This window comes from Staurois parvus, unplaced genomic scaffold (genome assembly GCF_062004578.1).
Source record: "Staurois parvus isolate SC_StPar_1 unplaced genomic scaffold, SC_StPar_1.0 ptg000698l, whole genome shotgun sequence".
Classification (NCBI taxonomy): Eukaryota; Metazoa; Chordata; class Amphibia; order Anura; family Ranidae; genus Staurois; species Staurois parvus.
Window position 1 is genome coordinate 1660011 of NW_028318494.1, and position 26762 is coordinate 1686772.

At 39.2% G+C, this 26762-nt stretch overlaps 1 long non-coding RNA gene across 1 annotated transcript in view; it reads left to right on the forward strand.

The window, feature by feature from the left end:
* LOC149446036 (uncharacterized) overlaps nucleotides 1–26762 on the forward strand; it is a 359240-nt gene that overhangs the window by 50985 nt on the left and 281493 nt on the right. The window lies entirely within an intron of this gene.

Below are 26762 nucleotides of genomic sequence, written 5' to 3' on the forward strand. Positions count from 1 at the left end.
TTATACGGCCCTTGGGACATTTTTTTCTTCCACTGACTCAATGCCTCAATGATGCAGCATATTTCCCAACACTGGCACAATTCCTCCCAATGACATCAACAATGGGGCCCAATTACACCAACGATAGGGCAGAATTCATCCCAATGACGCTAAAGATGAAGCACAATTTTCCCCCAGGACACCAACAATGGGGCCCAATGACACGAACGATGGGGCACAATTCCTCCCAGTGACACTAAAGATAAAGCACAATTCCTCCCAATGACACCAACAATGGGGCCCAATGACACCAACTATGGGGTACAATTCCTCCCAATGACACCAACAATGGGGCCCAATGACACCAACGATGGGGCAGAATTCATCCCAATGACACTAAAGATGAAGTACAATTTTCCCCCAGGACACCAACAATGGTGCCCAATAACACCAACGATGGGGCACAATTCCTCCCAGTGACACTAAAGATAAAGCACAATTCCTCCCAATGACACCAACAATGGGGCCCAATGACACCAACGATGGGGCAGAATTCATCCCAATGACACTAAAGATGAAGCACAATTTTCCCCCAGGACACCAACAATGGGGCCCAATGACACCAACGATGGGGCAAAATTCCTCCCAGTGACACTAAAGATAAAGCACAATTCCTCCCAATGACACCAACAATGGGGCCGAATGACACCAACGATGGGGTACAATTCCTCCCAATGACACTAAAGATGAAGCACAATTCCCCCCCCCAAGACACCAACAATGGGGTCCAATGGCACCAACGATGGGGCACAATTCCTCCCAGTGACACTAAAGATGAAGCACAATTCCTCCCAATGACGCCAACAATGGGGCCCAATGATATCAATGATGGGACACAATTCCTCCCTCTGAAAACAAAGATGTAACATCGGGACCTTTCCTACTCCCAATGGCCACAGTCTGGCCCCCCTTAAGTCTGAAGGACAGTGAACTGGCCCTTTGTTTAGAAAGTTTGAGACCCCTGCTCTAAATCATATCACGAGAGACTTAAGCAGCATAACCTCTTTCTGCTCTCCCACAGCGGGGGCTTGTGTGTGCACGCCCCCTGTCACCCCACACTGTAATTAGACACAGCATGGGCTTGACAGCTGATTTCCGCCAAAGATTTTGACTGAAGTCAGCTGATTGGCTGCATCCAATCACGCACAGAGTTCTGTGTTTACAAAACACAGAACTCTGTCTACAGGGAACAGTAATCTGGCTGTTTATTCTCCCTGCAAAGCAGGGGGAATAAACAACCACACAGTAAAGTAAAAGCAGCACATGTTACACACATTACACATTGTTATTCACACAGTTTATTGCCCCTAGATGTTAACCTCTTCCCAGCCAGTATCATTAGTACAGTGCCAGTGTACAGTGTTAGAACTGATCACTGTATTAGTGTCACTGTTGATGGCAGTCAGTCAGTTAGTGTAACTCCCAGCCAGCATTAGCTAGTGCCAGATTGCCCACCACACTATCACTGTCCCACTAGAAGTCGCTGTTCACCGCCATTGCTAGTATAGTGTCAAAGCTGCATATATTCTAGAATATATACCATAGTTTGTAGATCCTATAACCTTCACAAAAACTAATTAATATGCAGTTATCTTTATTGGATATGTTTTATAACAGAAAGTAGAAAATATTGTTTTATTTTCAAAATGTTTTATCTTTTTTCATTTATATCGCAAGAAAACAAAAAACCCAGTAGTGATCAAGTACAGTTTCCAGTTAAAGTAACGCAGTGCAAAAAATTACCTGAAGGGGGTAATACCTTTCTTTAGCTCAAGTGTATGATACGGTCTGGAGGAAAGAAGGGAAAGGAGAGACATGATTGGAACCTTTAAATACATCAAGGGGTTTAATTTGGTTCGGGCGGGCAGTATTTTCATTATGAAACTAAGATCAAGAACTCTTGTTTTTTGTTTTTTGTTTTTTTATTATAGTATCATATATTAACATATATATATATATATATATATATATATATTACTTATTTACAGGTACATATTATATATATATATATATATATATATACATTTTATATATGTATATATATATATATATATAATATGTACCTGTAAATAAGTAATTTTTATATATATATATATATATGTTTATATATGATACTATAATAAAAAAACAAAAAACCAGAGTTCTTGATCTTAGTTTCATAATAAAAATACTGCCCGCCTGAACCATATTCGACCCCTTGATGTATTTAAAGGTTCCAATCATGTCTCTCCTTTCCCTTCTTTCCTCCAGACCGTATCATACACTTGAGCTCCAGAAGGTATTACCCCCTTCTTATTTATTTTTTATTATTTTTAGTTATTTATTTATTTTAATGGGGCAGATTCAATAGACCACTTGTTTTTTTTTTTTGCCATTGCTCTTCTGCATTTCTATATTTTTAAATACTGCTCTATAAGGGAGAAGGTGTATGTTATGTGATAGGTAACGATAACGAGGTAAGTATGCAAGTAAAGCTATATAATTGTGAGGACTGGACATTGAACAGGACTGGCATGACATGATATTCTGGAAGGTGTGGTTAAAATTATTAAAAAACTGACAAACGAACACATTCATCCAATGAAAACAATTTCATATTTGGCAGCACTAATTGGTCCCAGTTGTAACTTTGATTAATTTAGCAATGCAGCATCTATTTTTTTTATATTGTTACTATTTTTATCTTTTATTACATTACCTTCTAGGCATTTTCAGATGCCCACAACTTTGAGGATAGTGAAAAGAAATGTCTTTGTCTGAAAAAAAATATAACAGAAAAAAAAGGACGTAAAAAAAGGTTACTTCACCTAAGTCCTAACTGTATTGCAGAAATTAAATAATGAAATATTCTAAACAAGTTCACAATTCCACATTCTGATATATCGTATCATCACCTCAAATTTTCTTGTAATGCTAGATGTTTTCTAAGATAGCCATTAAATTTATCATTTTCATTTTTTTTTTTTTGTTCCAAAAAAAAGAAAAAGAAATAGTTTCTGCATAGCCGTTTGTGTATTGGATATCTTTCAAAGCACGGGTATTGTTAGACCTAAAAATCATTTTCTGGCCTTGCTTTAAAATGGGGTATTGAAAAAGCACCTTATTATATTTGGTAGCATTGAGACAGACAGTCACCTTCTTTTCCTGCTCCCAAAAATGGAACATTAAAATGCCTTTCTTACACAACACCTGCTTGACCCTTTCTTCAGATTTTTGCCTTGAGCTTGGAATAAGTGAGAGATGGAGCTTCTTCTTTATTTTTTTTTTTTTTTAAGGCATCACTTCCATGCACTTTAAACATTCCATTGTACAAGATTATATTCAAGAGATGAAAGATCACAAGCAAAGCAGGAACTTCCATCTAATGAAAGGTATTGTAGTGGAGACTGAAACTCTACAAAGGATGGAATGCTGCCCTTCATAGACCCATTTTATGTAACTCTTCACAGCGGGTGTAGACATTGTCTGTATTACAATGCATTTTTACTGCGACATTCTAATCTAAGATACCTGCAACCCACTGCAAGACTGAGCCCCTAGGCTTTTATGCTCAAATGTAGCTTGCAAAATTAAAAGATTACAATTTGAACCGGAGAAGGTCTAAGCACGCTTCACAGGAGGTTTGTTTTTGTTTTTGATTTTTTTTTTTCCTTTCATTAGTTAAAAAGACGTGAAATCATTTCTAAATGAACACTAAATAGATTAAGTCTCCACCTTTCCTGTAAGCACTCACTGATCAACGCTGACTGTATGGCTCTTGACCATGCTGAAGGGTTTAAGTGTGAAAACAAGTGAACATGGGGGGTACTTTTAGCTGCATAAAAGACCCCTTGATATCTTAGCATCCTTTGAAGAGTTTATAGATTACTGCTCATAGCAAAAACTGTTCGAACCTTGTTAATCCAGTCCCCTGTCATCTATCTGAAATGCAGTAGCTAGTTTAAATGATGAATGCACACACAAAGGAGTATTTCTCTACATCAATAGAAGCCTTTATTTTAATGTCAACATTTTAATGAATAATGGAGAGAACACATAAATAGCCCCAAATTTCACAAAAAGTAATCTTGGGTGTTGAACCAGGATTTGAATTTTCAGTAAATTTGTACATATTATTTTTTAAAATAAATTATGATATTTTTTTTGGACGGGTGTTAACAGACTCTACAAATAAATAAATAAATAAATAAATAAAGTATATAATATATAAATTAATATAGGCCTCATCATAATAGTTCCAAACTTCAATTAGATTTATTGCACATAATAAATATTATTAATAATAATAATTATTATTATTATTATTACTATTATTAGTAGTAGTAGTAGTAATAATAGCATTAATAATATTAATAATAATAATAATAATAAATACATTAGCAAATTCTGTTAAAAACCGATAGATAGATAGATAGATAGATAGATAGATAGATAGATAGATAGAAAGACAGACAGACAGACAGGCAGAAAGATAGATAGATAGATAGATAGATAGATAGATAGATAGATAGATAGATAGATAGATAGATAGATAGATAGATAGATAGATGTGTGTGTGTTAATTAATTTAGCTCTCATCATATTAGTTTCAAAACCTTAATAAAATTTATTACACATAATAAATTAAAACAATATAATATAATAATAATTCATAAGGATACTAATACATCAATAAGATTTATGATACATAAAATACATTATGATTTTTTTTGGATGGGTGATAACAGACTCTACAAATAAATAAATAAAGTATATAATATATAAATTAATTTAGGCCTCATCATAATAATCATTCCAAACTTCAATTACATTTATTGCACATAATAAATATTATTATTAATAATAATAATAATTATTATTATTATTATTATTACTGTTATTATTAGTAGTAGTAGTACTAATAATAGCATTATTAATAATAATAATAATAATAATAATAATAATAATAATAATAAATACATTAGCAAATAAATAGATTCTGTTAAAAATCCCTAGATAGATAGATAGATAGATAGATAGATAGATGTGTGTGTGTGTTAATTAATTTAACTCTCATCATATTAGTTTCAAAACCTTATTACACATAATAAATTAAAACAATATAATATAATAATAATTAATAAGGATAATAATACATCAATAAGATTTATAATACATGTTCATTTTTAGAACTGCAATTTTTAGTTCTCATTAAGCAAAAAATTACAATATGATAGTATAATAATAAGAATCAGAATACAATATAATATAGTGTGTATGTTGAACGTAGATAAAATCTATGCTTCTTAATTTTGCATGAAAAAAAATGAATTTAGTTGATATAAATAAAATCTTTATTTTAAAAGCATTTCCTTTCATTTCCACTGTAACTGAAGCTTTGTCATTTTGTCTCATAAGACCTTTTCTCCAGCTGTGCTGATATGTCTGAAAAAAAAAAAAAGCACAGTAATTATCCAGAAAACTTGCCATACATTTATATGTTAAGGTATATACCTCACCCTGACTGAATAATTTAATTTATGATTTCATGAAGAAGTAGAGGAAAAAACTAGTATTTGGGAAGTTCAAGCAGTTAGGAATAAGCTCCATGCCCCACGGGGATATACAGTATAAGTGAGTATGTTAAAATGTTAACTGATCTTATAATAATAAATCTCAGCAAATATGCAAATCTGATGTAATGTTTCTTTTGAATAAAGAAAATCCATTTCACTGTTTTTATATATATCACTAGATCAACTCAAACATTTTTTCTCTCTCCAAAGGAATTATTTGTAATTAAATGTATTTATTAATATATAACTGATCCTTGCTTAATTTTAACCAAAAGTTTAAAACGTTAATGGTTTAAAGGTAATTAATTTAAAGCCTGGGTTGACCATTTTAGAAAAAAATAACAGGCACCAGTACTATACTGTAAAAATACAAGAAAAGAAAGAGATTCAACTAGAAAGTAACATTTATGCATGTCTTCATATACAGTTGAAGAATATTACATTAAATACAGTGGATATAGCAGTAAGGCAGATGCAGGAATTCACATAATAGAAGATTTACCATCTAAAATATAGGCAGTCAGGACCAAATTGTAACCATTTAATACTGAAGTATCATTTTTAAACGGTTTAGAATATTTTAGTAGCAAAAAATACTCAAAAGTCTTACTGATTGCTTCCTTTGTCTCTTACAGCTTGTTAGGAAAATATATTCTCGTGTACCTGTTACATGGGAATCGGGAGCACCATGCTCTGGAGCAGACGGAAACAATGTAGTAATTGTTGAATTAATTCTAGAAAAATGTGTTTTTTGTGTCTCCTGGTTTACTAAAGGAGAAGAGAATGTTCACTCATTATAGTGGATAAGCTGTGTATAATTTTAAATGGCCAATATGTACTACGGAAATTAAAATAGAAACAGGATTTTGGCTTGCTCATGATTGGATGACTGAAGTAAATATAAGTTCAGGTTATTCACTAAGATAAGTAAACTTTCTCCAGTCCTTCAGAAAAACTCAATAGCAAATGTATGCCACAAAACTCCTGACATTGTTCTATGCCATATCCAACACAACAAACACTTTACTCCTGCGCTAGGAAAGGACTCAGTAGACCCAATAGGAATGTTTTGGAATTTTCTGGAATATGCACTGCTTGCTGCCCTCAACAGACTGGGGTGGTCCGAATACACTGGATACAAATGGAGAACCAGAAAAAGGGCGCACCGACCTACTGCATTATCGTTTAAAATAATTTATTGAAGAAACAAAATAGGTATCATACTCACAATGGACATATTAACACAGGCATGTCAAACTGAACAAGATGTATGATCCAAACAACATCTGAGTCCATTGTTCTATGCCATACCCAGTGTGGATTTAAAGCTCCCTGATGCAAAAGGTTGTACAGCACGCATGGATTGTAAATGGCTGCTATAAGGGAGCCACAGGTGCTGCATACACCCTCTATTTGCAATGAAAGGCTATGCGCAGCTATTCAAGGGTTTATGTCGGAGGTTGTGTAATGTCACATATATGCATGGGCGTAGGTTCCTGGACACAGATGTAAACCCTTGTATTATTTATTTATTTATGGTACCGTCAATTTACACAGTGCCTTACACATATATATTGTACATTCACATCAGTCCCTAACCCTCAAGGGGTGTACAATCTAAGGTCCCTAACTCACATTCATACATACACATACTAGGGCCAATTCAGACAGGATCCAATTAACCTACCAGCATGTCTTCGGAGTGTGGGAGGAAACTGGAGTACCCAGAGGAAACTCACGCAGGCACAGGGAGAACATGCAAATTCCAGGCAGGTGGTGCCATGGTTGGGATTTGAACCAATGACCCTAGTACTGCCAGGTAGACGTGCTAACCATTTAGCCACTGTATTGCAGAGTACAGCCATTAGTTGCAAAGGAGGCTGGCCACTGCACCTATGGCTCCCCTACGATGGCTATTTGCGCTCCTTGTGCGCTTTACATCCTTTGTGTCCATGCGTATGAAGTCCTATAGTTGTCAGGACCTGGATCACCTGCTGGTGGCACTGTGCTCCCCAGAGCAGAAAGATGTAGTTCTGGTGTCTACCAGTTGGTGTCTCCCAGCAGCAGCACCCAGCAGAGACCAGTAATCAGTTCCACCTGATGCTGGCTGCTAGGAGGGTATTAAGGTGTCCTTTTATGACACAGAGAATAGCTGCAATTCAGAGGATCTCAGCTATTCTCTGGTCATTCACAGTTTATAACACTCAGGAGAACATGTTCAGCCCTTCACTGGAGATCTGTGTTCTCCCTCCAGATTCTCCAGCCCAGAGCTGGAGAATCGGAGGGACCGCAAACTAAGCAGAGATAATTTACCTCTGTTTAGTAAACTGATCTTTTACTGTAATCTCACGAGATTATAGTAAAATCAGCCGTTTTCCAGCATTTGTAGACCGTTCTCCAGCGTTTGTAGACCGTTCTCCCTTTGTTTGGAGAACTGATCTACATATGCTTCATAAACGGCATTCACAGGAGAACTGTGTTCTCCGAGAATGTCGGAGAACTGAGCAGCGATCTATTACCGCTGGTTCATAAACGGACACCTTAGTTCCTCCTCTGCATTTCCCCCTCACTCCACTGTTTTGCTTTGCTGCCAGATACTGCTATCTGTTTATACTGTTCCTGCTCTTGATTGCGCTGTTTGCCTTGTTCCTTTAGCCTGAATCCTGCTGCCTTGTTCCTGCTCTTCCTTGTTCCTGAACCTGGTTTTTGTTCCCCTTCCTGTACTGTATGTTCCCTGCACCTCCAGTTTTACCCTGATTTTCTGAGTTCCCCAGATGCCTAGCAGCACTAGGGTCATCAGTTTAAATCCCAACCACGGCACTACCTGCCTGGAGTTTGTACGTTCTCCCTGTGCCTGCGTGGGTTTCCTCCGGGTACTGCAGTTTTCTATCACCCACGAAAGACTTGCTAATAGGTTAATTGGCTCCTGTCTAAATTGGCCCTAGTATGTGTATGTATGAATGTGAGTTAGGGACTGTAGATTGGTAGCTCCTTGAGGGCAGGGACTGATGTGAATGCATAATAAATATGTAAAGTGCTGCATAAAATGATGGTGCTATATAAGTACCTGCAATTAATAAATAAATATAGCTAGTTCTCTAGTTCGGTTTTCTGTTACCCTGTTAGGTTGTTTAGTAAGGTATTTCATCCCTGGCTTTTTGGTTCACTTATATCTTTGTGTTTGCAGTTTGCTGGTGTTTGAATAGTTTTTGGTTTTACTATAAATAAATTTAATTTTAAATGTATACAGTCTGGTCCCAGTTTCCTGAGCATAGCTATGAAGATTTGGCCATCTCTGCGGCTGATTTCTGACAATAGTGCACTGTAACTTCAATCTGGAGAAAACACTTGCAAAAAAAATTAATTAAAAATGTTAGTTCTTCTTTACAGGAAAAACAGAAAAGGTGAACTAAAACCACACACCCTTCCCGGTCCTCTTTTCATTTTTTCTGAAAAGGTGAAGTAACACTTTAAAGGAAGCCTGTGCTGATAAAACCTGAAGGCTATCATTGCTGATCTACTTTTGAAAATGCTAATTGGCTGAAAGTAATGCTTACACTCTTACTTCCATATATTCAGCTGCTGACCTGGAACAGCATGTAGAAAATGAAGTCAGAGTGAAATCAGAATCTGCATGTTGGTTCCAGGTCAGTAACTCAAAAAGACCTGAACTCATTATAAAAGTATAACAAGCAGCTTGCAATTAAAAAAAAATGTTTAGGCTCTATACTTACAATGCTGCGGTGGTTCCTCCTGCCAGCTCGTGTGTCCTTTAGCAATGTACAAGGCAGTGAGAGAGACAACTGCATGCAGCAAGTTAGCAGGAATTTACATACTCTAATGTGTTAAAGTAGAACTACGGGCAAAACTTTTTTTTTTTAATTTTGCATAGAATAATGGAGGGTTAGAACCCCTGTAAGGTTTATTTTTTGCCATTTTTGTCGCATTGGAGAAACTTACCTACACATCTTGTCCCATAGCCCAAAACCAGAAGTGAGAGGAGATCCCTGAAAATTACAGCAATCTCTTAGGACCCCCCAGGCCACCAGAACTAGTGTCCCCATTGGAAGATTTTCCCTCTATAACTCTTCTGGGGACAATCCAAAATTTGGGATTTTCTTTACTTTTACTTTCAATGATAATGGTAAGCAGGAAAAACGGAGACGGTGAATCTACTCAACAGAGACACAGAGAGCAATAAAAAATGAGAGGTGTTCCAGGGGTGGACTGACAACTCATGGGGCCCCCAGGCAATAAGGGATCATGGGGCCCCTGTGTCCTTGCCCAAACTCAAAAAAGCCTATGAAAAAGGTACCAGGGGCATCTCATGGGGCCCCCTACTGACCCCGGGCCCTCAGGCAGTGCCCGAGTTTCCAAATGGTCAGTCCACCCTGAGGTGTTCTAATCCCTCTCCCTATATCCAAAATAAAAAAAAAACATTTTGCCTTTAGTTATTCGTTAAATGATTGTGGCAAGCAAAAGTAGATATAGAGCCTCTTCGCATTCTAGGCATTGCTATTTGCTGCTTGATCCTACAGCTGCAAGGTCACTTTGAACTTTTTTCCACTGCAGAAGAGTTGGAGCCTTATGCAGTTTAAATTCTTGAATGACCAAAGGACTTCAAAGATTGGACAAGGAGGACCACTTGCAACCTAAAAAAAAAGGTTGGACATGCCTCATCCATAGGGATTATTTGGCTACAATTCACCCTTCCAAAATGTCAGAAAAACATCATAACTAGAGATGAGCGAATTATTCAAAAATTCGATTCGGCTGATTCGGCGAATTTCAGGAAGAAATTCGATTCGATGCGAATTTATTCGCTACGAAGTTAACTTATAAAAAGGGTTTCTAGGCTTCAGAGAGCCTTTAAATTAGTGCAGAACACTGTACCTTTAATTTAAATGCCCTTGGAGATGAGGAAGGAAAAGGAGAAGGAGAAGGAGAAGGATGAGAAGAAGGAGAAGGAGAAGGATGAGAAGAAGGAGAAGGAGAAGGATGAGAAGAAGGAGAAGGAGAAGGATGAGAAGAAGGAGAAGGAGAAGGATGAGAAGAAGGAGAAGGATGAGAAGAAGGAGAAGGAGAAGGAGAAGGGGAAGGAGAAGGATGAGAAGAAGGAGAAGGAGAAGGATGAGAAGATGGAGAAGGAGAAGGATGAGAAGAAGGAGAAGGAGAAGGATGAGAAGAAGGAGAAGGAGAAGGATGAGAAGAAGGAGAAGGATGAGAAGAAGGAGAAGGATGAGAAGAAGGAGAAGGATGAGAAGAAGGAGAAGGATGAGAAGAAGGAGAAGGATGAGAAGAAGGATGAGAAGAAGGATGAGAAGAAGGAGAAGGATGAGAAGAAGGACAGTTCTGTGACAGTTTCTGTCTATTTCTGACAGTTCTGGGACATTCACTCCATACAGCGGTTGAAACATTGTATCTATTTGTTTCCATAAATGACATTCTGCAGATACACTTAGAGGAGCTCTGCAGATACACTTTTTGCCGGCTTGGAATTATTCTTATTTTCATCCTACTTCTTCTTCTTCTTCATCCTCATCCTCTTCTTCTTCTTCTTCTGAGGATGAGGATGAGGATGAAGAAGAAGAAGAAGTAGGATGAAAATAAGATTAATTCCAAGCCGGCAAAAAGTGTATCTGCAGAGCTCCTCTAAGTGTATCTGCAGAATAGAGGAGCTCTGCAGATACACTTTTTGCCGGCTTGGAATTATTCTTATTTTCATCCTACTTCTTCTTCATCCTCATCCTCTTCTTCTTCTTCTGAGGATGAGGATGAAGAAGAAGAAGAAGTAGGATGAAAATAAGAATTCCAAACCGGCAAAAAGTGTATGTGCAGAGTTCCTCTATTTCTGACAGTTCTCTGACAGCTTCTTCACATGTACAGCGGTTGAAACATCTGTATCCTAAATGGAAACTAATAGATACAATGTTTCAACCGCTGTACATGTGTTCCTTCTGTCAGAGAACTGTCAGAAATAGCGGAGCTCTCTGCAGGGACACTTTTGCCGGCTGATCGGGAAAAATCCGATTCACGCACCCGAAGTAGGCAAATATTCGGATTCGACGCGAATCGAATTTTTCCTGAAATTCGTATCGAATTCCGGTTCGCCTGGTTCGATTCGCTCATCTCTAATCATAACTAGAGAAATAGATATTCCTTATCTACTTCCGTTGCACCAAAACACTTTTTCCTGTTCTGCATTGCGAGGAAATAAATTATAAAATGTTATACGTAGTATGTTAAACATATCTCTATGGAGAAGATTTCCTAAAACTGAAAGACTCAGAATCAGGTGCAGCTCTACACGGTAGTCGATCAGCTTCCAATGTCAGCTTGTTCAGTTAACTTTGACAATAAAACCTGGAAGATTATTGGTTTCCTGCAGAGCTGGTTTTGCACTCTCCAGTTTTAGTAAACCTACCTTATGTGTCAACATTTACACCTGGATCTCTATACAGCTGAACCATTATATTTTTTATAATATTATGATGAAATGGGCCACAACAAATCAAAAAGTGTTACGTGTGAGGCACAAGCCAGTGCAACTCTGAACATTCACTTAATTTAGTTCTTCATATTATGGTAGAAAGATTTTTAAAGCTGAACTTTAGGTGTAATTTTATTGCATACTAATTTTGGACCAGCTTGGCCTGACATTGGAATTTGCATATTTCATACCTGAGGGTTCATTGAGGAAGCTGGAAATCATTGAAGTAGCCAGCCACAATTCGCAGCATAGCCTCCATATTCCAAGTCTTATGTCAAGCGGCTTCCAAAGGAGACTACAGGAGGTCAATCGTCTGGCACTGGCCCCATTCACAGAACATCTTGGACAAGATGGAGGTAATGATGTCACTGCCCATACTCTCTACCTCATCCAATTAAAGAATGGCTTTCAAACAATTACAGTGTGCTGTGTGCAGAGAGGAAGCTGCTTGGCACAGGACCTGGAAAATAGAAGCTATCATTGTAGTAGCACCAACTATTACAGCGATTGTCATCTTCTCCCTTGGCACCTCAGCAATGAGATATGCCTACTTACATTGGTTCCAGCTAGACCACCGTAACTATGCAATAAAAGATCATACCTGGAGTTCAATTTAATTATTGCTAATTTCCATGAATCTTCTAGTTCTAAATAGCATTTGATCTGAAATGTAATTTAATGATGACCATACCGTAGTTATTCATAAACAAAGTATTACAGCTCTTTTGAGGAGCTCTGTTGACATGAATAAGACCCTGGAAAAATAAAGGTTTAAAATGAGCTCTTGTACACTTGGGAAACAAATTTCTCCGCAAATACATCCAACATCAATAATTATAAGGAATGGTGCCATGCAGTCCTTTAACAGATCAAACAATCTCTAATTTGAAGTCCTCTATCACAGCTCTGTCTCCAAGTGAAAGCTGGTCACAGAAGAGCAAGATGCTTTTAATAGACTGGTCACCTAAGAGCCATAAAATTCACTTACTAACCTGAAACCGCTCATTGTGTGTATGTTGACTCTATAAATAATAGTGTAATGCAGCCTTTCTCAAGCTTTTTTTTGCTACAAAACCCTTAAATTAACTTTCCGGTCTCAGGGAACGATGGTCGGTGGGAAGAATTCTACTTTAATTAGTGGTCAGCGGGAAGAACCCCCACTCATAGATAGCTAAAGAGATCATTAGTATCAGTGATCACTTATACGAGAGGCAGAAATTGCTCATTGCTCAAGGAATCCCTTAGCAACCTTTGGAGAAACCTAAGGGTTCCATGTAACCCTGGTTAAGAAAGGCTGATCTAATGACATGGAAATAACATTATAAGATTACTACCTATGATATATACGATGTGTGGCTAAATTACGTTTTTGGCAGATTGTCAAATCTGACTATGATAGAAATAGGGTTCTTTGACTTGTGTTCAAAAAGTTGAGCTCTTTTATTTCAAAGCCATTGTTTCTAATTTTTACAAACTCTTTAATGACTGACATAGTACTCCAGGATTGGCTTAAGGCCAATGTGGTTCCTATATTTAAAAAAGGAATCAAGGTATAGACTACAGACTGATTTGTGTCTTCACAGTGAGAGCTGTGAAAATGTGGAATAGACTCCATCAAGAGTTGGATCTGGCCAGCTCAGTGGATTGCTTCAAAAAAGGCCTGGAGTCTTTCTTAGGTACGCAGAATATAACTGGATACTAACATTTATAGGTAAAGTTGATCCAGGGAATATCCGATTGCCTCTCGGAGGATCAGGAAGGAATGTTTTTTTCCCAGCAGGTGCAAATTGGATCATGCTTTGCTGGGGGGTTTTTTGCCTTCCTCTGGATGAACTAGGGTTATAGGGGCCCCTGGGCAATAGGGGATCATGGGGCCCCTATGTCCTTGCCCACACTCAAAGCACACCCAAAAATGCCTATAAAATAGGTACCAGGGGCATTTCATGGGGCCCCCTACTGACCCCAGGCCCTCGAATGGTCAGTCCGACCCTGGTTGAACTGGATGGACTTTAGTCTCTTTTCAGCCGGACTAACTATGTAACTATGTAACTATGTAGTTTACCTTCTATAATTGTGAAGATACTTGACTTAAAATACCATATAGATGATTTTTTTTCTAGAAAATATTTTAGGCAACAGTCACCATGGATTCATGAAAGACTAAGGTTGTCAAACAAATCTGATTTCTTTTTATGACAAAGAAAGCAAAAACTTAGACAAGGGAGTGCCTATGAAAGTAGTATATTTGAATTTTGCAAAAGCGTATTTGAAGCAGTTCCCCACACATGGCTAATGTGTAAGTCAAAGTCTAGCTTAGAAAATTCAGTTTGTAAATGGATAAACAAAATTGCCTAAAAGACCGTATTCAGAGATTAGGGCTTAATGGTTCCTACTCTGAATGGTCTAGGATAGTTAGTGGTGTACCCCAAGGTTCAGTGTTAGCACCCTTACTTTTAACCTATTTATAAATTATATAGCGTTTGGGATTAAAAACCATTTCCAAGATAGGCAGAGGAATTACGTCCTTATAGGATGTCTCCAACTTACAAGCCAACCTCAATTTAGTACTTAATTGGGCAACTATGTGGCAAATGAGGTTTGTTGATAAATGTATAGTTCTGCACTTGGGGACTAAAACATGCATGCATCAAATATTCTAGGAGAACAGGTAGGGGAGTCAATGGTCAAGCAGGATCTGGGTGTTCTGGTAGATCATTGACTTAAAGTGAAATTCCATTCTAGATATACAGTATATGCCTAAAACTGCTCCCATCCACCTTCTAACTGCTATTCTAACTATCCTGTAAAAGAAAGATGTTTATACTTACCTATTCTCAGGGCGCCTGGCAGAAAATGTTACTCTATTGTTCAAAATTTTAAAAAATATTGTCTTAGGTTACACTTTAAAGAAGAAGTGAACTTTGAAGGCTGTGCCGAAAAAAAGGCAAGCAGAGGACAAAGGACTAATCACTAACATTACCTGTGCTCTCCCAGTATCTGATCTTTTCCCCATTACTGATTTACCATGCCTTGTTATGCATTGCCTTTGTGTGAAGGTCAGACATTTTGGTAGAAGCAGGGGTTTTCTTCCCAATTTCAGAGGCTCCAGCAAGTAGAATAGTGAACAGCTCAGTAGTAAAATCTTATTCCAAATGTAGGAGTAGCAGTCAGAGGCAACAGTGCCTTAGATCTCAAACTGTCGTTATACAGCTATGAAGGAGTGCCTAGGCATGCTCACATACTAGGAAATGCAATGCTATTTTTCAGAAGGAATTCCCAACTGAAGGTGCATTTTTTTAGGGTACTGCTTAGGCACAATTAGGACCATTTCAAGTGGGTGAGCCAATCAGGCTTGCCTGTCAGTTTATCAGACAGACCTGATCTAAAGGTCCATGCATTCCAATGGACAGGCGGGAGTACCTCTGGATCCAATCCAGTCCACTAAAAAAACAGAAGGGATCCTGTTCTCTTTTGTTTAGGCATATTGTATTGGAGGGCAGTTGGGTGTAAAAGGACAGTGGAGTCTGTATACTCCCATCTGTCCCTTGCTGATCAGAACTAAAGCCAACCCATTGTTCAAGCATTTTTAAATGTTTACTTTAGCCCATTCACTGCTAGAGCCGTTTTTGCATTTTTTTGCACACATTTAAAAAATCATTTTAGCCCTGAAGATTACACAAAACCCCCAAACATCATATATTTTCTGAAAGCAGACACCCTACAGGATAACATAGTGGTCCAATTTTTTATGCCACACGATATTACTGTAAAGGTCTGACATTAAAGTGAATTTTAGGGAAAACAAACGCAATAAATTACCCAATTTTTTGTATAATATAAAAGACAAGGTTGCGCCAAGTAAATAGATATCCAGCATGTCAAACTTTAAATTTGTTTGCACCTGTGAAATTGCAACAAACTTTAGTTCCCTATATTTTGTATAGGCTATGCTTCAAAAGCCCCTACAGGTCATCTGTTTAGTGTTACAGAGGAGGTCTTGTGCTAGAATTATTATTCTCACTCCAGCATACGCAGCAATTTTTAACAAGTGTATTGCAATTGACGTTTTCACATGCAAGCACCCCGACGTGAGCATTTACATTCGTGCGTGTGTATTTGTGGGGGCCTCAATTTTTAGGGGGGATGTTATGTGCTTGGGTGTAACTTTATTTTTTTGCAAGTAAATTTTTTTTTCTGCTTAACTTTTTGTAAAACACCCTGCATGTCTCTTCTGAGCTCCATTAAATATATTGCAATGCATATGGCTATCCTAGCTGGGGAAAGTGAAAGAGATGACCCAGGAGTGATGTCATACACATCCCCTTCTGGGTCACAGTAAAAAGGGGCGGAGAGCGGTCCACTCTCCTCTCTCCCCTCCACCCACCGGAACCAGCCATGTCGATCCTGGGACTGCAGATGTGTAAGCAGGGTCTGGAATACATTCACGTGGGTTGGTGAACCATTACAGGAGGCTGTTGAAGCAATTGGGCGGCATCACAATCCTGATTGTGTATAAACCCCCCCCACAGTCAGGTCCAAATAATGTATGAACCTGGCAGTGAAGGGGTTAACCCTTTGAGGACCAAGGGACGTATTTGTCCCATGTTTTTAATTGCATGTATCATCTGATTAAGAACTTAAAACTCTATTTTTTTTTGGTTTGAGTCAAAATATTAGTTCTGATCAATAAACAACAAATGGATCTAGCTTTTTGCCAATTATTTCATGAAATGGCTTAGTTACAGCAACTGAAATGTACGAACTTTAAAAACAAAAAAAAATTATTCTTTTCGCGTTCCAAAATCTTACGGTCCTCAAAGGGTTAACATAGCAAATCATTATTTTTTTGCGTGAGTTAGGGTTAGAATTCCTGTGTATTTTACTACTGAGCACGTCCTTCACTTTCAGTTCAAGTTAGAACAGTTTTAGAATTGGAAAGAAAGTTTGTGATAGGAAAAATCTGCAACAGAGAAGCAAACAACAATAAAAAGCTGACGGGGTTCTAGCCTCCCCTTAATCTACTAGACAAAAAAAAGTATTTTTACATATGCCTGTATTTCTGTTGGGGAATTACCCTCACTTCCTGTGTGATAAAATGTTGTCACCAGGACTGAAAGTGAGGGTCAACCTCTCCAAATCCATAGACATAGACATAGATGGATTCAATCACAGCTGGTACAGCAGGCAACATTTGGTCCATCTATGGGCAGGCTGGTTGTACTAAAGTCGATCCATTAATTTCAGTGGGCTGTCCTATGTTCGAGAAACACTGTAGAAATGTATTTGACCCATTTTAAATACTGTGCTGCCCCAAAATGCTTGTTACTGTTTTTTTAGCAAGATGCGTGGGGTGCCATTAGGATTGGCTACGAAAAACCATTTGCGCTGGATATAAATTTGCCATTAAGAATTAATGTCACCACCATGCATTTGGAAAAGGACAGCATGTTTGTGTCCATTGCGGCAAAACATGCAATTTTGTGTGCATTCTGTCAATGCACAGCTGTGAACGATGCCTAACGGAGCTTCTGATAGCAATAAAAACCCAACATGGTATTACCCTACCATACTAAGCTTAAAAAACAAATGTTGTATAAACATCTTTACAATGCAATCAAAAGCATTTTGGTCCCTGACAAGCATCCAACAAGCATTGAGCAAAAAAAGCATGCATTGTGGCAAAAGGCTGACTACGCCTGATGGTGGTTGGTGGATGGAGTGCTAAAGCACAGCATCCCAAAATTTGGATTTGATATTTTGACTGTGGCTGCCTATAGACTTTTATGGATGTGTTGATCATGACAATGATCCAGGTGGGGACAAAAATCAACTCGAACCTCATTTGTGCTGGATATTTATTTATTTCTAACTCAATGGGTCATAAATCTTGAATTTCTTTGGGGAAATGAGGGTAAAAGGTTTGGGAGCAAGGGCTACCGTGATTTATTATTATTATACAGGATTTGTATAGTGCCAACAGTTTGCTCAGCGCTTTACAATATAACGGGAGACAATACAGGTCAATACAAGAGGGTTAGGAGGGCCCTGATCCTGGGAGCTTACAATCTAAGAGGGAGGGGCTGGTGGTGGTATTTAGAGTGGAAGTAAACCCAATTTTGTATTTTTTACCTACAGGTAAGCCTTTAACCACTTGCCCTCCAGAGGATTTGCCCCCCCCCCCCCCTTCCTGACCAGGCCATTTTTTGCGATATGGCGCTGCATTATTTTAACTGACAATTGCACGGTCATGCAACGCTGCCCCCAAATGGAATTTATGTCCTTTTTTCCCCATAAATAGAGCTTTTTTTCTGGTGGTATTTGATCGCCTCTACGTTTTTTATTTTTTTGCGCTATAAACAAAAAGGCTGACAACAAAAGGCTATAAAACATATCTACTAAAAAAAAATTTAAATTTCATCATAAATTTTGACTGTGGCTGCCTATAGACTTTTATTGATGTGTTGATCATGACAATGATCCAGGTGGGGGCAAAAAATCAACTCGAACCTCATTTGTGCTGGATATTTATTTATTTCTAACTCAATGGGTCATAAATCTTGAATTTCTTTGGGGAAATGAGAGTAAAAGGTTTGGGAGCAAGGGCTACCGTAATTTATTATTATTATTATACAGGATTTATATAGCGCCAACAGTTTGCTCAGCGCTTTACAATATAATGGGAGACAATACAGCAACAATACAGTTCAATACAAGAGGGAAAGGTGGTCCCTGCTCCTTGGAGCTTACAATTAGAGATGAGCGAATCGAACCAAGCGAACCGGAATTCGATACGAATTTCAGGAAAAATTTGATTCGCGTCGAATCCGAATATTTGCCTACTTTGGGTGCGCGAATCGGATTTTTCCCGATCAGCCGGCAAAAGTGTCCCTGCAGAGAGCTCCGCTATTTCTGACAGTTCTCTGACAGAAGGAACACATGTACAGCGGTTGAAACATTGTATCTATTAGTTTCCATTTAGGATACAGATGTTTCAACCGCTGTACATGTGAAGAAGCTGTCAGAGAACTGTCAGAAATAGAGGAACTCTGCACATACACTTTTTGCCGGTTTGGAATTCTTATTTTCATCCTACTTCTTCTTCTTCTTCTACTTCTTCATCCTCATCCTCAGAAGAAGAAGAAGAGGATGAGGATGAGGATGAAGAAGAAGAAGAAGTAGGATGAAAATAAGAATAATTCCAAGCCGGCAAAAAGTGTATCTGCAGAGCTCCTCTAAGTGTATCTGCAGAATGTCATTTATGGAAACAAATAGATACAATGTTTCAACCGCTGTATGGAGTGAATGTCCCAGAACTGTCAGAAATAGACTATTTATGACAGTTCTGGGACATTCCCTCCATACAGCGGTTAAAACCGCTGTATGGAGTGAATGTCCCACAACTGTCAGAAATAGACTATTTCTGACAGTTCTGGGACATTCCCTCCATACAGCGGTTGAAACCGCTGTATGGAGTGAATGTCCCACAACTGTCAGAAATAGACTATTTCTGACAGTTCTGGGACATTCCCTCCATACAGCGGTTGAAACCGCTGTATGGAGTGAATGTCCTACAACTGTCAGAAATAGACTATTTCTGACAGTTCTGGGACATTCACTCCATACATGTCCCAGAACTGTCAGAAATAGACTATTTCTGACAGTTCTGGGACATTCCCTCAATACAGCGGTTGAAACCGCTGTATGGAGTGAATGTCACAGAACTGTCAGAAATAGACAGAAACTGTCACAGAACTGTCCTTCTTCTCATCCTTCTCCTTCTTCTCATCCTTCTTCTCATCCTTCTTCTCATCCTTCTCCTTCTTCTCATCCTTCTCCTTCTTCTCATCCTTCTCCTTCTCCTTCTTCTCATCCTTCTCCTTCTCCTTCTTCTCATCCTTCTCCTTCTCCTTCTTCTCATCCTTCTCCTTCTTCTCATCCTTCTCCTTCTCCTTCTTCTCATCCTTCTCCTTCTCCTTCTTCTCATCCTTCTCCTTCTCCTTCTCCTCCTTCTCCTTCTCCTTCTCCTTCTTCTCATCCTTCTCCTTCTTCTCATCCTTCTCCTTCTCCTTCTTCTCATCCTTCTCCTTCTCCTTCTCCTTCCTCATCTCCAAGGGCATTTAAATTAAAGGTACAGTGTTCTGCACTAATTTAAAGGCTCTCTGAAGCCTAGAAACCCTTTTTATAAGTTAACTTCGTAGCGAATTAATTCGCATCGAATCAAATTTCTTCCTGGAATTCGCCGAATCAGCCGAATCGAATTTTTGAAAAATTCGCTCATCTCTACTTACAATCTAGGAGTAACTGGGGACCTGGAGCATACGGACCTACCCAACAGTAACAGTAAGATGGTGCCATGCTTCTTCACTCTTTATAGAAAAATAAAGGTGTGGACCTGTCTGCAAGGAGATTTTTGTGAGCACTACTGAATATCTCCTTGTGCATTAACAAACACCTTCGATGGCTGAAGACAGTAGTTGACACTCTGATCCGTAGGTCAGTACAACACAATTATTGTAAGTCATGCATAAAATAGGAAGGAATGTTCATTGTTACCTGGCCAATTACAGCAACCTTAAGGTTACATGTGCCTGTTTCTTGCAAATAATGCAGTACAATTCTCAAGGACTTCTTCTTTTTCTTAAATTGTTATTTATTTGTTTGGCATCTTTTTATTAAATTGTATTTATTCCATTATTAACCACTTGCCTACCGGGCACTTTTTCCCCCTTCCTGCCCAGGCCGATTTTCAGCTTTCAGCGCTGTCGTACATTGAATGACAATTGCGCAGTCATGCAACATCCATATGAAATTTTTATAATTTTTTCACACAAATAGAGCTTTCTTTTGGTGCTATTCGATCACCACTGGATGTTTTATTTTTTGCTAACCAAATGAAATTTTGAAAAAAAAATGTTTTTCTTAATTTTCATTATAAAATTTTGCAAACAGGTCATTTTTCTCCTTCATTGATGTAGGTTGATGAGGCTGCAGTGATGGGCACTAATAGGAAGCACTTATGGGGACTGATGAGGCAGCTCTGATAGGTGGCAATGATGGGTGGAACGGATAGGTGGTACTGATGGGCGTCACGGACTGGCAGCACTGATGGGCGCTGACTGGCAGCACTGATGGGCACAGATTGGCAACGCTGCTAGGCACTGACTGGCAGCACTGCTGGGCACTGATTGGCAGCATTGATGGATCCTGATTGGCATTGATGGGCACTGTTGGGGCTGCACTGATAATCAGGGCACTGATGATCAGTGTAGAAGTCTTCTTTCACACTTGGCGGTTATCTGCATTACTTTCCTCACGCTGTGACAGAGTGAGGAAAGTACTGCCGTTAACCAGCAAGTGTGAATACATCATGATCAGCTGTGATTGGACACAGCTGATCACATGGTAAAAGGCCGCTGTGATTGGCCCTTTACTGTGACATGTGATCAGTTGTGTCCGAAGGACACAAAGATCACAGAGAGCGCCGGGTGCATGCCGCAGCGGGTGCGTGGGGGCGCAGTTCTGGGAGGATGTCATATAACGCCCTTCTAGAACTGGACGGCTGTGCTGTAGTCATTATTCAGCTATAGTGCGGTCAGCAAGTGGTTAAACTATGAGGGCTGTACCAAAAATAATGCAAAAAATGGAAATAATTTGTTAATTAACTTCCAGAAGTTGTTAAAATTTTACATGTTGGTTGAGTAACTCTTCATCTATAGTAACTCATTGTCTTCTTTTTCATTGCAGAAGCAACTTGCCGCCATTGAGTTCTTGATGAAGGAGGGGTGCACAAAAAATCCACAGAAGACTACAGAATGGTTATGGAGATGGCACCATGGACAATAGCAATGTCTTGTCATTGGTGACTCTAGTCCATGTTGTAATCTCCGTAAATATTCTGTAGACAACGGCTGCAGAATGCCTACATAGAGGACACATTGACAAAAGCAATGTGCGCAGATGGTTGAAGAAGTTTAAAGAAGGGGAAATCAGCACTGAAGACAAACCACGCAGCAGGAGATCATCAGTGTCGGACAGCCTGCTCCCCTCCTTCATCAAGAACTCAGTGACATCACATTGCTTCTGTTTGGAATCCATTATTTACCTGTAATTAAAAACAAGAACAGCTACTATAGAGGAAGTCACTCTATCAATATGTGAAATTTTAACAACCTATGTAAGTTAATTAAAAAAATGATTCCCACTTTTTCATTACTTTTGGTACAGTCCTCGTATTAGTTATGCATTTATTTTTAAGATTAAATTGTTCATATGGAAATTCCAGGACCAGGGATGAGCTTAACTGTGGGATTCCCCACCCCACAGCTGCATGTATACTAAGGGACTGGGGTGCTCGTGACATCCTTGACCTGATGTGGCCACATGGATAATGGTATTCTCCTAAAATGAGCATGTGGCTATATTACATCTAGGATGCCACCATCATCCCCAGCTCCTTATTACATGCAGCTTTGGAGCTGGGAATCTCCTGCCCACAGCTCATTGGGTGGCAGGGGCGGACTGATAACTCATGGGGCCCCCGGGCAATAGGGGATCATGGGGCCCCTGTGTCCTTGCCCAAACTCAAAAAAGCCTATCAAAAAGGTACCAGGGGCATCTCACGGGCTCCCTACTGACCCCGGGCCCTCAGGCAGTGCCCGAGTTTCCAAATGGTCAGTCCGCCCCTGTTGGGTGGGCATGGATACAATCATATGACAGCTTCCCGTGGGTTTGGGTGCCCTGGGTTCTGGAAAAGTTTAGATTTTAACCCAGCTCTTATCAGGGACCCATTTCAGCCTGTGGTTAGACATTGAAAAAGCAGCAATACACTGATGAGGTCATTACTGTAATCCCCAGGTCCAGGTTTGCAGTAATCCAGCATTAACCACTTGCCCTCCAGAGGATTTACCCCCCTTCCTGACCAGGCCATTTTTTGTGATACAGCACTGCGTTACTTTAACTGACAATTGCGCAGTCATGCAACGCTGCACCAAAATTAAATTTGTCTTTTTTTACCACAAAAGGAGCTTTCTTTTGGAGGTATTTGATTGTCTGCATTTTTTTTTTGCGCTATAAAAAGAAAAACAATATTTTTGACCTTTCACTATAAAAAATAAAAAATTTCATATATATATACCACCATTCGTAAACACTTTCACATAAACCAATTAATTTACACGTATTGGGATTTTTTCTTTTTTTTAGCAAAGACATGGAGCAGAATACATTTTGGCCTAAATTTATGATGAAATTTGATTTTTTTAATTTTTTTACTGGACATGTTTTAAAGAAAAATGTGAAAATATTTTTTTCTTTCAAACTTGATGGTCTTTTTTTGTTTATAGCGCAAAAAATAAAAACCACAGAGGTGGTCAAATACCACCAAAAGAAAGCTCTATGTGTGGGGAAAAAATGACATAAACTTTCATTTATGTACAGTGTTGCATGACTGCGTAATTGTTAGTTAAAGTAACACAGCGCCGTATCGCAAAAAATGGCCTGGTCAGGAAGGGGGCTAAATCCTCTGGAGGACAAGAGGATAAAGCCCACACACCACACATATGTGTATCTGGGCAGCCAAGATTTCTGTGCCCAAAGCGCGCTCACTACATGCTCCCAGTATAGTGACCAAGCTGTCATAAAAAACTCGCGGCTCCTAATCATGTGACCACTGTGACAGCCAATCACTGGTGTCAGAGTCCATCCTATCCCCTAGGCCTAAAGGCCCTGTTAAAGGGACTCCAGGGCTGGGCGGGAAACAGTTAATAGAAACAGAACGCACAGGAGGAATATATCTAAAAGTGGACAAGAAGTCATTATAAATAATGTTTATTTTCAGAAACTCCACAGCAGTGCCAAGTCAAGAATCCATATTCTTGTGAAGGTGCTGAAACGTCTTTCCAGCAAAAAAAGAAAAGAAAAGATAGCTCATAAAATCTGATCTCATCCTCTAATAACAGTATGGAAAGCCAAATCTGTATCAGTTTGTAGATGTTTTCTGTACGTTGCTGTCTTTATGTAAACGTACAAAAGGGATTTTGTGCCAAAAGAAACTATTTCATTGGAAAATAACTTCTTTTAGTGACTTTGCTACCATGGAGATATTTTTTTTCTTTTTTTTTTGCTTTTAACTCCTTAGAGTTTTCGCTGACCGCAGAACTGTTGAGTTGCAGAAAATGCAACCCAGCTAAAAACCAACCATCACAAAGGGGCTTTTAAGAACATTACAAAAGGCCTTTACGGCACAATGGTGTGTCTCCAATGAACGTGCCTCTGTTTTAATGGCAATTCAAACAAATGGCAAGAGAGATAGATAGATAGATAGATAGATAGATAGATAGATAGATAGATAGATAGATAGATAGATAGATAGATAGACAGACAGACAGACAGACAGACAGACAGACAGACAGACAGACAGACAGACAGACAGACAGACAGACAGACACATAGCTAGCTAGCTAGATAGACAGATAGTTGGAGAGGTTTATTTCCCTTTTATTTCAATGGGGTTCAGGTTAGCAGAACAACATTGTGTGTACCGAAAGCCTTTGCAAACACAGATATTACTTTATAAAAATTTAGTGATGGACTGAGCACCCCCCACCCCCAGTTCAGTTTGTGGTCGAACATTCGAGCACAGCAAAAGTTTGACCCTGAACTTCAACCAGAGGGGACAATTTACTAATACCCATGCCAAACTTTTTTTAAAAATGGTGCGGGGGTCCCCCCCAAGATCCATACCAGACCCTGATCCAAGCATGCAGCCAGGAAGGTCAGAGAAGGGCGGGGGAAGCGAGCCTCTTGATAGGGACAAGGGCCTATTCCCCACAACCCTGGCCTGTGGGTGTGGGGGTCTGCGGGCAGGGGGCTTATCGGAATCTGGAAGCCCCCTTTAGCCCCCCATGTGAATGAGTATTGGGTACATGGTACCGCTGCCAATTCACAAAAAAAAACTGTAGTGTGAAAAAAGACAGGAGACAGTCTTTGACAAGTCCTGTATTAAAAGAAGAAAAATAAAAGAGTGCCCCCTTAAGCAGATCCAATGTCAATCACCATGCTCGACACCACCGCCGCTACCTCAAAAAAGAAGAAAAAAAAGGCTTAGCTCCCGGCCGTTTGACTTTTCCGCTGAATTGACAGTTGTTAAATATGTAATGGGCGGGGCCACCCAGGGACATACTGGGTATGTGGCATCATCAACCGGAGCATGCTGGGTCAATGATGTCACAACGAGGCGGTGCCACACGTGTGCCGTCAGTGGGTGGCCCCTCCCCTTACATATTTAAGAACTGTCAAGTCAGCAGAGCAGTCAGACGGACAGGAGTCAGCATCGGGAGCAGAGCTTTTTTTTTTCTTTCTTCTTTTTACGGGTAGCGGGCATCGTGATTGACGTTGGATCTACTTTGGGGGACATTCTTTTATTTTCCTTCTTTTAATAAAGAACTTGTCAAAGACTGTCTCCTGTCTTTTTTCACACTGCACTTTTTTTCTGCGAATGGGTAGTGGTACCATGTACCCCCATACTCATTCACATAGGGGAGGGCAGGATCTGGGGGCCCCTTTGCTAAAGGGGGCTTCCAGATTCTGATAAGCCCCCCACCCGCAGACCCCCACAACCACCAGCCAGGGTTGTGTGGAAAAGTCCAAATGTCCCCATCAATATGGGGACAAGGTGCTTTGGAGGGGGGGCCCCCCAGCCCCAAAGCACCCCCCCTTGTTGAGGGCATATGGCCTAGTATATTCAGGAGGGGGGGTGCTTGCTCATTCCCCCCCTTTCCTGACCTGCCAGGTTGCAAGCTTGATAAGGGTCTGGTATGGATTTTGGGTAGGACCCCCAACGCCATTTTTTTTTTTCAATTTTGGCGTGAGGGTTCCCATCAAACTCCATACCAGACCCGAAGGGCTTCGTATGGATGGAGATGGGACCCCATGCTGTTTTTTAATTTTTTTTTTTTATTGCCGGCAATTCTTTCTTTTACATTCAGCTGTCAGTGGGGAATCCCGCTAACAGCTGAAACATTAACGCATGGTTTTCATTACTAAAATACCGCATGACTTGATAAAATAACTAATGCGGTATTTTAGTAGCTTTTTTTGTGAATTCAAATGTTTTTTTTTTAAATGCTATGAGGTATCCTATCACATACTTGGATGTGGTAAGATGCCGCTTAGTGAATTGTGCCCAGCGAGCCTCTCACCGGGCCCCCTATTGACCCCGGGCCCTCAGGCGATGACTGAATGGTCAGTCCGCCCCTGGTGTGTGTTAGTGTATAAAGAGGAGTATAGAAACTACTGTTTAAACACATAGATTTCAATAGGGAAGTGGTTATTAAAAAACTACGGTATATTGGTAATAAAAAATAAAAATAGTTAAATAAATAATAATAATGATTATATTGTGATTGTTGATGTTATTATTATTATTATTATTATTATTAATAATAATATAATGTATAATAAAAATATTATTTACACATAGGAGCAAACTAAAAACAATTTTATTACATTTTATTTTTAGTAAGAAAAGTTTTTTGTAATTACGTGTTTAGCTTTTCATCAGAATTCATAGTTAATATAAAACTCTATTGGTAATAAAAAAAAAATAAAAGGGACTAGATAAATAATCATGATGACTAATGATAATTGATAATATAATATGATAATAATAACAATACAAA